This window comes from Hippichthys cyanospilos, chromosome 20, assembly GCF_059441005.1.
Source record: "Hippichthys cyanospilos isolate Australia breed blue-spotted pipefish chromosome 20, RoL_Hcya_1.0, whole genome shotgun sequence".
NCBI classification, from domain to species: domain Eukaryota; kingdom Metazoa; phylum Chordata; class Actinopteri; order Syngnathiformes; family Syngnathidae; genus Hippichthys; species Hippichthys cyanospilos.
The window spans coordinates 14,648,868-14,662,788 of record NC_142388.1 but is presented as its reverse complement, the minus strand read 5'-3'; the positions used below and the strand labels follow the sequence as shown (position 1 = coordinate 14,662,788).

The following is a 13,921-nucleotide window of genomic DNA, read 5'->3' as shown; positions in this document are numbered from 1 at the left end:
TGGGCAATAGAGTGCAATAAAACGCAGCTCGCATTTATAAAAATAAAACATCAGCCACATACCTGCATTCAATATCAATCACATCATACATCTCAGGCAATTGAATATTCTGGCGCTGAATTATTGTCCTTGATTTGTTGATCGGTGATGTTGCCTGCCATTTTAATCGTTCTTTTCTTCACTGTTGGCGGAGAGCGATGTGTCTTTTTTTTTGCATTATCCCAGTTTATGAAGTCTGTAAATAGGTTTTCTGATATGTTGATGAATGACTCCATGTAGTCACCATCTGTGAACGGTTTGCCACGTTTTATTATCTCCCGAGTTGCAACGAAACTTGCAGCAGTCGTGGAGTTTGGAGATGCAATCCACTTCTTAAATATATTTTTGCGCTCCTCTAATTTCTGCAGAAGTAATGCAATCGCACTTTTTCTCTCACTTCCAACCGGGTCGGGTGCAAATGTAGAACGCCTTCCCAGAAAATGTCGTTCCTCATTGCTCTTTTTTTTATTTGACAACTTCTCGCTACAGAGCAAACATTCGGGTAGTACTTCCGCATTGACAATGAATGAAAATAATTTGGTCCAAGAAATGTTGAATCCTCTGTTTTCCTCAGCTATTTTTCTCTTTTTCCCTTTGGCCCATTGCTCATGGCCGCCTGTTTGTTTACAATGGCCACGTGCCTAGCATCCCGCCCTGCTGATAGAAACGCTTGTTGCAGGCTATGACGTAATTCTTTGTTGACAGAAATGTTGAAATGTAATATTTATTCTACACCTTTTTATAGCATTGGAAAATGTTAAGAATGTTTTTGTCATGTTTTTCCCCCTATAGAAACCATATGAAAATGAAAAAAATATTACTCTCCCCCATGTTTTTCTATTTTCAAACATTTTTGAAAAAGCTCCAGGGAGCCACTAGGACGGCGCTAAAGAGCCACATGCGGCTCGAGCTGACCCCTGAGCTAGACACACAGCCTTTTTTGATGCTGTTTTATTCGCACAATGAAAATAAGATCAATTCAATTTAAAGAAAGGGGTTGTCGACTAGTGGGCATCCAGGGAACACTATCCAGAAAGAAATAACAGGCTTACAAGAATACATCAAGATGATGGCCCCCACGGTTGACGTGTTCAGTGAATATCTCAGACCACAGAAGTCCAGTAAGGAGTAGGAGCCAGATGAACTGTCATGGAAAGACAAGCCCCTGCATAGCATGTACCACAGTCAAATTGGAAGGAGTGTCTAACATCCAGAAAACCTACCAGTGGCTAAAAAAGGCTGGACAGAAAGACAGCGCGGAAGCCCTAATCGTGGCAGCACAAGAACAGGCCCTAAACACAAGCTCAATACCGGCAGGGTTCTAAAATACCAGACAGAATCACAGATTCAGGCTGTGCAAAGAAGCCCGAGAGAGGGTATATAGCACATGACACTAGGGTGTAAAATGCTAATGGCCAAGGCATATATGCAGCGGAATCAGGTAGCAGGAATAGTGTACTGGAACATCTGTACCAAATATGAATTTGAGGTCCCAGAATCAAGGAGGGAGAAACCTCAAAAAGTGGTAGAGATCAACCAGCACAAGATCCTGCAGGATGTTTTGATTCAGGCAAACTGGTGATAGTCAAACAGTCTGATTTAGTACTGGTGAATAAACATCAGAAGACAGTAGTTTTAATAGAGGTCGCAATTCTAAGTCATCGCAAAATCCGGAAAAAAAGAACACAAAAGGGTAGAGAAGTACCACAGACTGAAGGAAGAGCTAGAGAAAACATGGAGGGTAAAGGCAAGCAGTTGCACCTGTAGTAATCTGGGGATGGTTACCCTCAAGCTGGATGGATGGCTCCAGCAGACACCAGGAACAACATCTGACATCTCAGTGAGCAAAACTAGGAACAACTAACATCCTCCGCAGAACCCACAGGCTTCAGGTAAGGGACCCGAGCTTGAAGAAGTTAATGCTCAGGTGCGAGAGAAAGCTTTTTTTTTAATGAATAAACTGGAACAATATTCGTAAAACTTTGTGTACTAGATAGAGTTCCAGCAAAGGGGTTGGCTTGCTAACTTGGCTTGCAAACACGCTGTCCATGGGGCCTCTAAATAATCCACCACTGGATTGTTGAGTGTTTTTCATTTTCGACTTTCCGCTTTTCTACCGGGTACTCAAAGCGCTTTAGACTAACTAGTCATTTACGTACTGATGACGCAGCATCAGGAGCAATTGGGGGTTAGTGTCTTGCTCATGGACACTTAGACATGGTCTTGATTGTCGGAGGATTGAACCCACGGCCGTTTGACTGGGAGACAACCACTCTACCACCAAGCCATGCCGCCCAATGCCCCGTTCAAATCATAATTGTCGGGGCATGCACTCAAGTATTTTTATTCTTAGACAATGTACACAAATGTACTGTTAAGAGTAATTCAACAATTCATTACTATTACTATTACTAATTGGACTATTGTATGGTATGTTATAATTTACATAAACCTTAACACAGAAAACAAAATTCAAACACAGTTGTTCTTTTATGAAATTGATCATTTATTCACAAATATTACTTTTTTCTACTTTTTTAACTTTGTAAATAAATGCTAATAGAAGTAAATTTAGCAGTAGCTTTTATCAAGCATAGAATATGTGTGTTTAAAAAACTAGTAAGTCAAACAAAGAAAAAAAAAATATTACTATTATACTATAATATTACAAAATCTCTGTGGCTCACAAGTTTGCCTCATTAGGTTGCTGTGGCAGTTATAGCAGCGGAGTAATAACGCATGTCAAAGTGGATATAAATTTAAACCTGCAGAGAGCAGCTGATGAGACTAGCCAAAAAAAGTCCCTTTGGTAAGTTGAGCTCGTTTCTTTTTTTAGAGTCACTTTTAATATGCACGTAAGGTAATATAAATGTAAGTAAGCTGTACGCAAACAGACACATTTAAACTAGTACAGTGACACTGTTCTTCTTGTGCATTGTATTTTTGAAATAAACAATAAAATAAAAAATAATAATACAGTGGACCCCTGGTTTATGACGTCCCTGCCTTACGTTTTATCACCTTGCGATGTGGACTGCGACATTTTTTTCTGTCCCTACCATTTTTTTCGCCTTTTGGCAGTCAGTACATACAGTCAGTACTTACATTCCTAAGATACTGGTCTACTATTGGTGGGCGTTGCAGGAGTCACGAAGATGCTGGTCTGCTATTGGTCAGCGCACGGGGTCACAACGATGGCTGCCTAAAGACTTTATCTTGTCTGAGAGTGCTTTCAATATTGTATTTATTGTGCATTTTAGTGCTTAATTCAAACTTGAATTGGTTAACCATGGGTCCCACGATTGCTTGTGATGTTAAAGAGAGAAATAAGATGATTTATATGAAAACAAACCTAAAGATAATCAAGAAATACTAAGAAGGCTAAGCTAGCCTTGCCGAGGCTACTCTCACTAAGGAATATGGCCGTAACAAGCTCGTTGCTCAAAGGTAAATAAATCCTTTATATATATTTTATTCATGATGTTGTTTAATTATATACATGTATACAGTATCTTCAGCTTAATTTCCATATAAATCATCTTCTTATTTCTGTCTTTAACATCACCAGCAATCTTGGGACCCAAGGTTAACCCACTCAACTTTGAATAAAGCAGTAAAATGCACTATAAATACAGTTTTGTAACCACTCACAATCCAACGAAGCTTTACCCTTCCGCCATTTTGAAAGGAGTGAGGTCGACCAATTACCTAAAAACACTAGTAGATAGAGGCAAAACAACACAAATACAGTGATCCCCCCTACCCTCCTACCCCCTAATGGGGGTGTCAACCCCCCGCGAAGTCTGAAACCCACAAGAAGGATATCAGTTCCTAGATTTCTATGTACGCCCCAATATAGCCGCAGTAACCATAAACAATCCTTTTTTTTGTATTTTTTGAGTATTTTAATTCCTTTCTCCTATTATTTAACATTACATTATCCTTATTAACATTATTGTATAATCATTAAATAACTAATATTACTTAGTTTGTTGTGAATTTGTTCTCAGGACTGGTTATCTGCACCAAGACTCCGGTGAAAGAGTATGCAAGTCATCACGTTGAACTTCACATTTATTTTGGCTCATGTATGGTGTATCATGTAGTATCTGTTGAATGACAAATCAACAACGTTAAAGTCAGTTAACTAACAGATAAACACTTGCCAAACTTTAATCTATGAATTTACTGTATTTTTAGCCGACATTAACGGGTTAGCAACAACTAAATAAAACTAACTATAAAGTGCAACCTCAACACAAACGAACACATAAACAGAATAAACACTAATCGCTTACTAAACATAGGCAGTCACGTGCGTCATCAACATAAATGATAATAAACTATAAATATGAGCTTACGTTGTCATTCACTAAGTCACCGTAACAAGCCGAATGACACAGAGAGAACGTTAAACAGGAAACGGAAATGCAACGCGACCTGACAAATTAAAAGCATGTATTTCAAAATAAGATTAAAAAAAACGTCACAAACTCTAACGCTTAAAGAGTTCTTAACATAGTTATCAATTAATATTACTTAGTTATTTGATTAATACAGTAGTGCATAATGTACTTTTTTGCTTTTTTAATTTGTTTTCGATTTTTGCGCATTTTTTAAATTATTTTTTATTTTGAAATATTTTTAATTTTTCCTGGACAAACCCGCGAAGTACTGAGACCGTGATATCTGAGACCGCAAAGTAGGAGGGATCACTGTACATCCAACCCCTTAGGTTCATGACAGTTGTTTTTGTCGCAAAGCCGGGAAAATACCGTAAAGAAGGGATGAAAAAACTCAATATTCCACATCGCAACATGAAAAAAACGTAAGCCGGGCACGCTGTAACACGGGGTCCACTGTATTATATTCAAGTAGTGCTTACTGTACTATTTTGATCCCAATTTTTAATATGTATGTACATTTTTCATGTTTGTACCTGGGGTTTTACACGCATCAGCTAATTAACTATGCACGGCGAATTCGCGTTACGATCGCAAGCGGAATGGATTAATATCGTAGGGCCTACTGTATTTTTTTCTGCAAATGTTGGCCAATCTTAAAATGACCAAATGTTCAAAACTGAGAGTCTAGCAACACTCGATTTGCATTTGGTTTGGTTACATTAGAAACAGAAAGTAACCCTAGCTGCGGTTTGTCACAATACTATTTTGATCCCAATTTTTAATATGTATGTACATTTTTCATGTTTGTACCTGGGGTTTTACACGCATCAGCTAATTAACTATGCACGGCGAATTCGCGTTACGATCGCAAGCGGAATGGATTAATATCGTAGGGCCTACTGTATTTTTTTCTGCAAATGTTGGCCAATCTTAAAATGACCAAATGTTCAAAACTGAGAGTCTAGCAACACTCGATTTGCATTTGGTTTGGTTACATTAGAAACAGAAAGTAACCCTAGCTGCGGTTTGTCACAAACAAATGTAAATGTGATGGAATATACCATTTAAATTCCTTTTTATATTGGTCCATCATTTGAAATGCTATGGCAAACGTGATTGACATCACATGGCCTGAACATTTGGCTTGTTGACTCATAGCGGCACGTTACTATATTGTGCTTGCTTTTCACAAAGGGCGCTGGTCATTGACATGATGTCAATGAAAGACAATAGAAGAGAGGGTTTGCCTTCTGTTTTATTTTCCCCACTCTGCACTCTGTGTGTTGCTGAATAAACTACGCCAGTTGGCTAATGAGAGAAGTTGTTAGTTCTATCACAACTAGATTTATACTGAAACCAGGAAAAAGGTATAACTTTTCATATATAACCTTGAGTTGTATAAGGGTATGCAGCATGACAATCTGATTCTCATTATATTTGCATAATGGAGCCACAATAGCGAGTTAGCTGCAAAGTAGAGCTAGTTTAGCGGTAGGATCACCACGGGAGGCTACACCTAAGCTAACAGACAGTAAAGCAAGCCATGGTGAAAAAAGGCAAGAGCAATTGTCTGATTTTCAAGAGGATAGCAGAGGAATGAGGCTCTGGGATGAAAGAAGGGTGTGCTGTATGAATGGAGTAGGTTTGAAAGTGACCATTTCGACAGAGCCAACTGGAGTCTTTGACAATACAAGTTTTGGGCTATTATTCAGAGACACGAAAGACAATGTCATGTTCCCACTCTGTCTACTTCCTAATATGGCTATCTCTGCGGAGGCTGGGTTTTCTTGACGGGAGTCATCACCTGACTATTTAAGTGCAGCTGAAGTGGGAGGATGTCATCGCATTATAGTGCATCTTCTGTGTATCTTCTTTCATTCTAGTCTCCTTGTATGCCTAGTGTTTGATCTGTGAGTATTTGTGCTGTTACTTTGTATGCCCAGACTTTAGCTTGTAGTCTGTTCTCCTGCTGGCTTTGTTCCCTCTTTCGCATTTGCTGTGTATTGTTATATAGGATTTTCTATGTCTATTTAAGTTCTATTTTGCTGTATATTATCCTCACTTGCTACATTGCTGTTCTGAGTTTTGTTATTCACGTGTTGCATGCTCTTTTTATTAATAAATTTGACAATTGGATTTTTTTTGTCTGGATCCAGGCTGGGATCCACCTTTTAGTATCCTCTGTGTTAAAGCGTAACAGACAAGGGCCGAGAAAATTTCACAGTATTGACTGAACACTACATATATTGACAAATGTAAGCATCACTTTGACTTTCTGTACGTTGCAAAACAGCGCTGAAGAAAGCCGATACAGAGACTGACAGAGTATGTCATCAAAGCTAAGCAGCATCTTACTACACTTAGAAGTGCAGGTGAAGTGCCAAGCGAGGTGCTGATGGCAATGACTATGTGTACCATTTTCTATAGACGCTTATCCTCACTAGGGATGCAAGCGTGCAGCTGTCTTCAGGCAGCAGGCGGGGATACCCTAAACCAGTGTCACACACCCACTCATTGTGTTTTGCCCTTCAGGTAGGGTTCTCCGTCCACCACGAGGGGGCGGAGTCACCAGCTGCACACCTGGCGGCAATTTGTCATCAAGGACTTTTAAGTGCAGTAGGAGCAGGAAAAAGACGCCGGGTTATTCCTTTGCCACTCTCCGAGAAGCCTCTGAGAAGTTCCCAGCTGTCTAATCCAGAGTTGATCTCTTTCAAGGGGATTTTGGTTTGTACTTTGTCTTTTACCTTTCCTCCACGTTTGACCATTTTTGTTGTTAGTTTGTTTTCTAGTCGTTCTCCTGCTGACTCCGCTCCCCTGTTGCCTTGCATTTTATTGGACTAAAGACTCTACAATAGAGACTTTTTGTTGTTGCTTTGATTTGAACCTAGGTCTGCAAGGCACTGGTCAGCCAGGGATAGCTGGTCAGCCAGCACGACAAATACGTTATGGAAATCTGGTGGGCACTGGCCGTATCTACACGCATTCAAGCCACTCCGTCTTCAATACCGTTCCTCAGGTTCATCACAGAGAAGGGTCGACTTCCATCCAATCCGGCCAAAATACAGTCTGTGGTCGATTGGCCTTCTCGAACAAGAAAACAACTGCAACGATTCCTGGGGTTTGCCAACTTCTGTAGGCACTTCATATGCAACTATAGCATGCGAGCTGAAGCCCTGACAAAAATCACTTATAACAAAATGCCGTTCGCGTAGGGGCCCGAGGCAGAAAAAGCACTCACCGACCTCAAACATAGGTTCTCCAGCTCCCTGGTGCTATTACAACCTAATCTGAACCTCCTATTCACGGTAGAGGTAGACGTGTCAGACTCACGTGTTGGTGCGGTGTTAATCGCAGCCATCGCCGGCTGATGGTAAACTTCATCCCTGTTCTTTCTTCTCCCATTTTTTAAGTCCAGCCGGGAGGAATTACGACGTGGGTAACTGCGAACTACTGGCAGTCGTCCTCGCACTGGTTGGAGGAAACAAAACAATCTAATCACCATCTTCTCCTACCACAAGAACCTGGCTTAGCTTCGCACCACATAAATCCCAGGCAAGCAAGATGGGCCCTGTTTCTAACTCATTTTAACTATGTCATAACCTTTAGGCCCAGCTTGAAGAATGGGAAGCCGGATGCCCTATCCAGCGTATATGAGGAAGACTCCAGCGAAAGTCCCATTGAGAGCATCATCCCTGGCAAACGAGTGATCAGCATCAGAGGAGCAGGTGGAGAGAGCAGATGGACAGGGCCACGCACACTGTCCATAAGAAAAACTCTATATGGGATCCCAGCTTCAAACCTCTGAGTTGCAAAGCTGGCCTGCCTCCCGGGGATCAGCCAGATGGTCTTCCTGATCAGTCCTCACTTTTGGTGGCCGGGCTGGTGGCGCAATGTCAGAGAATTTGTCTTGGAATGTCCAGTATGCGCCAGGGAAAAATTCCCGCACCAATCTCCAGCCGGCTTGCTTCATCCGCTTCTGGTTCTGTCCAGACTCTGGTCCCACATAGCCCTGGACTTTGTTACGGGACTACCGGTCTCCCGAAAAAGACCACCATCATGACAATTACGGACAGATTTTCCAAAATGGCACATTCTGTGGCTCTCAAGGGGCTACCTTCGGCACTGGAAATGGGAAGACTTCTGATCCACACATGTTCCAACTTCACGGCATTCTGATGGATTGTCTCCAACAGAGGTCCACAGTTTGTCTCCCAGGTGTGGAAGGCATTCGGGTGAGCCATGCGAGCATCGATTAGCCTGACTTCTGGCTACCATCCACAGTCCAATGGACAGGCCGACCATAATAACCAGGCCTTGGAAGCCGCATTGCGGTGCGTCTGCCAACAAAACCTGTCTTCTTGGTCCACTCACCTTTCCTGGGTGTAATACATTCATAATGCAAACCTGCCCCCTTTCCTCATCGTTTTCGGCTACCAACCACCTGTCTTCGCCTCATATGGGAAAAGAGGTGTCCATCTAGAGCCACCTACGACAATCCCAGAAGGTCTGGAGGGACACCAGAGCAGCGCTGGCACGAACAGTAGATCGAAACCAGCAGTTGGCAAGCGGGTGGAGATCCCAGGTGCAGAACTACCGTCATGGACAAGAAGTATGGCTGTCCACTCGAGACCTGCACCTCGCTGAACCCTCCAGCACATTGGGCCTCAGGTTCATCAGCCCATTCAAAGTAGAAGCCATCTTTAATCCCAACGCTGTCAAATTTCACGTCCCTCTGCTCAAGATGGTAATCTTGAGCTCACTGTGCACTCCCTCTATGCCCCCTCTTCCTCCTCGCCTGGATGATGGAGACCCCGTTTTAAAGGTCAAAGGTTTCTTTATATATACCTTACGGTATTTTTATTTATTTTTTTGCCGAAAAAAAGATCCATCCTGGACTCCAGACACAGGGGCAGGGGAATTCAATATTTAATTGACTGGGGGGGTTATTAATTATAAGAGCGCTCTAGAAACAGGTTGAGAGGTTCAGTCATCCGGAAGGGACTCAGTCAAGCCACTACTCCTCCACATTGAGAGGAGCCATTTGAAGTGGCTCGGGCATTAATTTAGGATGCCTCTTGGATGCTTTATTGGTGAATTGTCCCAGGATAACTCATGCCTGAAGATCTGCGCCAAAGCGGCTTCTAAAGCTAAAATTGTTTAATATATATAATATATATATATATATATATATATATATATATATATATATATATATATATATATATATTACCAAAAATAACACGCGCAACATGAAATCTGTGGTCAGCTTTATTTTTTTTATTATTTTATAATGCAATACTGAACTATAGAATAAAACCAAATATCAAAACCTGTTTTCAAATCCAAAATTGGTTTAAAACAATAATTTTAATATAGTAATACAAGGTTGGAAACATTGTCACTCGCATATTTTACGGATAGTTGTTGGCGCTCTTTCTTTTTCTGAGCAAGAAGACTTTGATAAACGAATATGCCCGGACATCGAATTAAAGTGAAGCCTCTTATATAATAACAATACACTTGAAAATTCAATGTATTACAAAAGAAATCTAGTTAAAAGTCAGATTTCCAAAGCTGCTCATTTCTACATTGCCGTCTGTGTATCTACATAGTGTGAGCCTTTGCTCACGTGATCAGCTCCAAGAGACCAAGCTGTCAAAAATCCCCAGATACCCAGGGGTTAAACTCTCAAATTTTTATCAACAGGTTATCTTATCTTGAATATTATGTTACTCTCACAATTTTTCTCCTCACAGCTTTATGATATGGAACAGCACGAATATTACTAAAACGAACAAGTGTTTATATTTGCAATAATGGTATATATATATATATATATATATATATATATATATATATATATATGTATATGTATATATATATATATATATATATATATATATATATATATATATATATATATATATATATATACAGTGGGCCCCCGGGTTACGAACTTAATCCGTTCAGCGGCTACGCTTGTAACTTGAACTGCTCGTATGACGGGCAATCCAAACCTATGTTAATTTGTGAATGCGTGCAACACGTGCAAAAACCTTAGGTAAAAACATCACAACTTTATACACATATTAAAAATGAGTAACATAATCTACTGTACAGTTAAATTAAATAACATATACAAAGGAAAAATTATATTTACCTTTGGAGCGACGTGACTTGAGCTGGGTGGAGGCGGAGGGGAGCAGAGACCAACCCGCAAAGTTAACACAGTTACGCTGATTTGCTATTGCTCTTACAATGTCACAGTCACTGTTTCAGTCACGGTGTCAGTCACGGAGATGCTAAAACATATCACCGGCAATTTCCTTCTCTTTAATCCATAATAGAAGAAGCCTCTCCATTTTGTTTTGGTCCGTACCCCGGCAAGGAAAGTCTTGCCCTTAGAAGATTGCCGAGCGGTTCCGTCCATAGTCACAAGCAAGGTTAACTATGCGTGTGCCTCCCTCTTTTTTTTTTTTTTATTATCTCCTGCTTCGTTTCTATTGTCATCATCCTCTTACTTCTTCCTTTACCGCTACTAGCAATTTTAGAAGCTATTTCTAACGGATAAAGTTTGCAAAGTCTTCACAACATTCCTTCCTTCCGTTTTTCACTCATTTTCTCTCCTTCCTTCCATCCCGACCAGCTGTGCCATCAAGCTAGATAAAGGCATTCGGCCAATAGCATATGGGCATTTCTGTGATTGACGTGACGTCGGCCAATAGCATCTCCGTGAGTGAGACCGGGTGACCTTAATCGACCAATAGCATATTGGCATCTCCGTGACTGACTCCGTGACTGACACCGTGACTGAGACAGTGACTGTGACGTTGTAAGAGCAATAGCGTTCACGTTACTGTCACAAGCGTCAACTGCTGATTTTGTTGACGCAACTAAGTGAAAATATATTTGCATACACAATGGCCGGCATGTCGGATTGTTCGTAAGACGAAAGGTTTGCTCGTAAGTGGGGGACGAAAATCTCCGTGGTCCACGTTCGTAAATCGAATTGTCCGTAAAACAGGGTGTTCGTAAACGGGGGGCCGACTGTATGTATATATGTATATATATATATATATATATATATATATATATATATATATATATATATATACATACGTACGTATATCTACCGTATTTCTCTGAGTACAGATTGAGTTTTTTTTTTTCCTAATTTTCAATCCCAATTTTAGAGTGGGTGGGGGGGTTATAGTTGCATAACTAAAAACAGAACAATTTTTTCCACATAGCTGTGTTTGAATAACATAAATTCAAAAGCGAAATGAGTAATAGCTTGTCAATTACAAGCCTTAAAATGATTACATTGACCTCTAATTTGATATAGTATGCATCCATTTTAGAGGTTTTGCACAGAACATGCAAAAATGCACTTCCGCCAAGCGGCGCCTAATTGTCTTTTTGTTGTCAACAACGAAGTCACTTGGATAATTTTTTTTGGCAGACCTTGGTGCATTATGAAAAGAAAATGACGGCTTGACTCATCTCCTTCAGCCCTTAGCCGTGTGCTTGAACAAACCGGTGTGGATGTCAGCAATTGGGGGGAGAAACACCAAAGGGCAACCTTCCACACTCACAGTCATCACTTGGGTAAAGAAAGCTTCGGATAATATACCAAGTGAGATGATCAGCAAATCATCTCCAAAGACCTCTATTTCAAATTAACTGGTTGCGTCCGAAGACGATTAAATGGGAGGAGCTATTTGGCATATTAGATGATGACTTTTAGGGCTTTTCAGCATATTAATAATCAGCTGTGTCAAAAAATAAACAATGAAACTTCAAATCAATTAATTGTTGCAACATTAGTTTCAGCATTTGTGTCTAAGCACATGCGCACATTGCCTCGCACTTGTCTCATTTTCGCCCCCCTTAACCGCAACTATATGTTATTCGATATGCGATGAAGAAATGTGTCTAAAAATACCGTAATTTTGTCATTTTAATAATTGGACGATTTTTGAACAATTAATTATTATTATTTAACAATTATTATAATTGGACAGTCATGATCGAAGTAACCACTAAAGTAGATTTATAATCGCGTTTTTGTAAAATTCACCCAGATTGAAGTAAAAAAAAAGGAGGGGTCAAATTATAAGCAAGGTTGACTTGTACACAGAGAAATATGTTAAATTTGGTTGCAAAGTTAGCAGTGTTCAGCAATGCCAGGAAGAAAATAGAACTGAATAATTTTTTCTCTTTAATGCTATATAAAATTGAAATGAATGTCCAAAGTTATAGAATTAAACACACACAAACATACATGCATGTTATCTCTATATACAGACATGCATGTTATAGAAATAAAATATGAAGATATTTCTGGAAAAAAGAATGTTAGATTATATTGAGATTATATTCTCATTTATATTCTTCTTACTTTTTATTTATGGCAAAAATCTTGAGACATGTGCTGGACAAAAAGGCATAGATTATGCTTTAATTGTGGCTGATCTTCTGTTTATTGAGGTTCACTGTCATACCATCATGATATGGTGGTTGTTAGAAATCACATTATTCTTTTAATTTAAGAATATTTTTTCCTATTAATTTGATCAAACACCAAAAGTTGCTCAAGCATTACGATACACGACTATATTACTTTTGAAACTATATTCATTGGCATGGTAAAGACAGGTAAGCATTCATACCCCCCCACACACACACACCCCCACCCACACACACACACACACACACAAGCACGCACGCACGCAAACACACCTACACACACAAACAAACATCGATAGGATTAAATCAGATAGTGTCTCGTAATCCTCTTACAGTGCAGTTAAGTACGAACCAGACACTCGGGAGGACATGAACTCACATCTTTATTGTTTACAAGTCTGCTTCTGAACAACCAAATATCATTTTGTTAATTTATTTAGTATATACATGGGACATCAAAACTGCTCTTATGGCAAGTCATTTTCAAAACTAGGACTCAGGATTCAAGATATTTCGATTGCCATATTGTTGCAAATGAAGACCAGTTTTACTCCTACTAGTACCGATGCTATTCAATATAACTTTCTAATTATCAAATCAAAGTATTTCAATGACTGTAGGAAGCAGGACTTATTTTCAGCCCTTGAATTTCAGGACTTGGACAAGCTCATTTTAGCTCAGAAATTTTTAATAAAAATACACAGTTTGAGAAGCACAGCTTCCCAGCAAGACATTTTACTTCCTCATTAGAAATGTCAGTACCAATAAACTCATATTTAAGAAAACATTAAACAACTTCAGATGCACTAATAACACAGCTTTAAACACTCAAGTCTTTTTTTTTCACAGCTAGACCTCCACATGAACAGAATTCTACTCACTGATAAGCTCGAGTAACCCTTCAGTAAGAAGAGCTGATTACAACTTGACTCAACTAAAGCTACAATATGCGGCAACTTGTTTGTGCAATCGCAGTTGAGGCCATTCAGTGAAAGGTGTATGCAGCT

General features: G+C 39.8%; 1 protein-coding gene across 1 annotated transcript in view; it reads right to left on the bottom strand.

The window, feature by feature from the left end:
- Nucleotides 1–13,921, bottom strand: part of bach2b (BACH transcriptional regulator 2b) — a 66,195-nt gene that overhangs the window by 27,751 nt on the left and 24,523 nt on the right. The window lies entirely within an intron of this gene.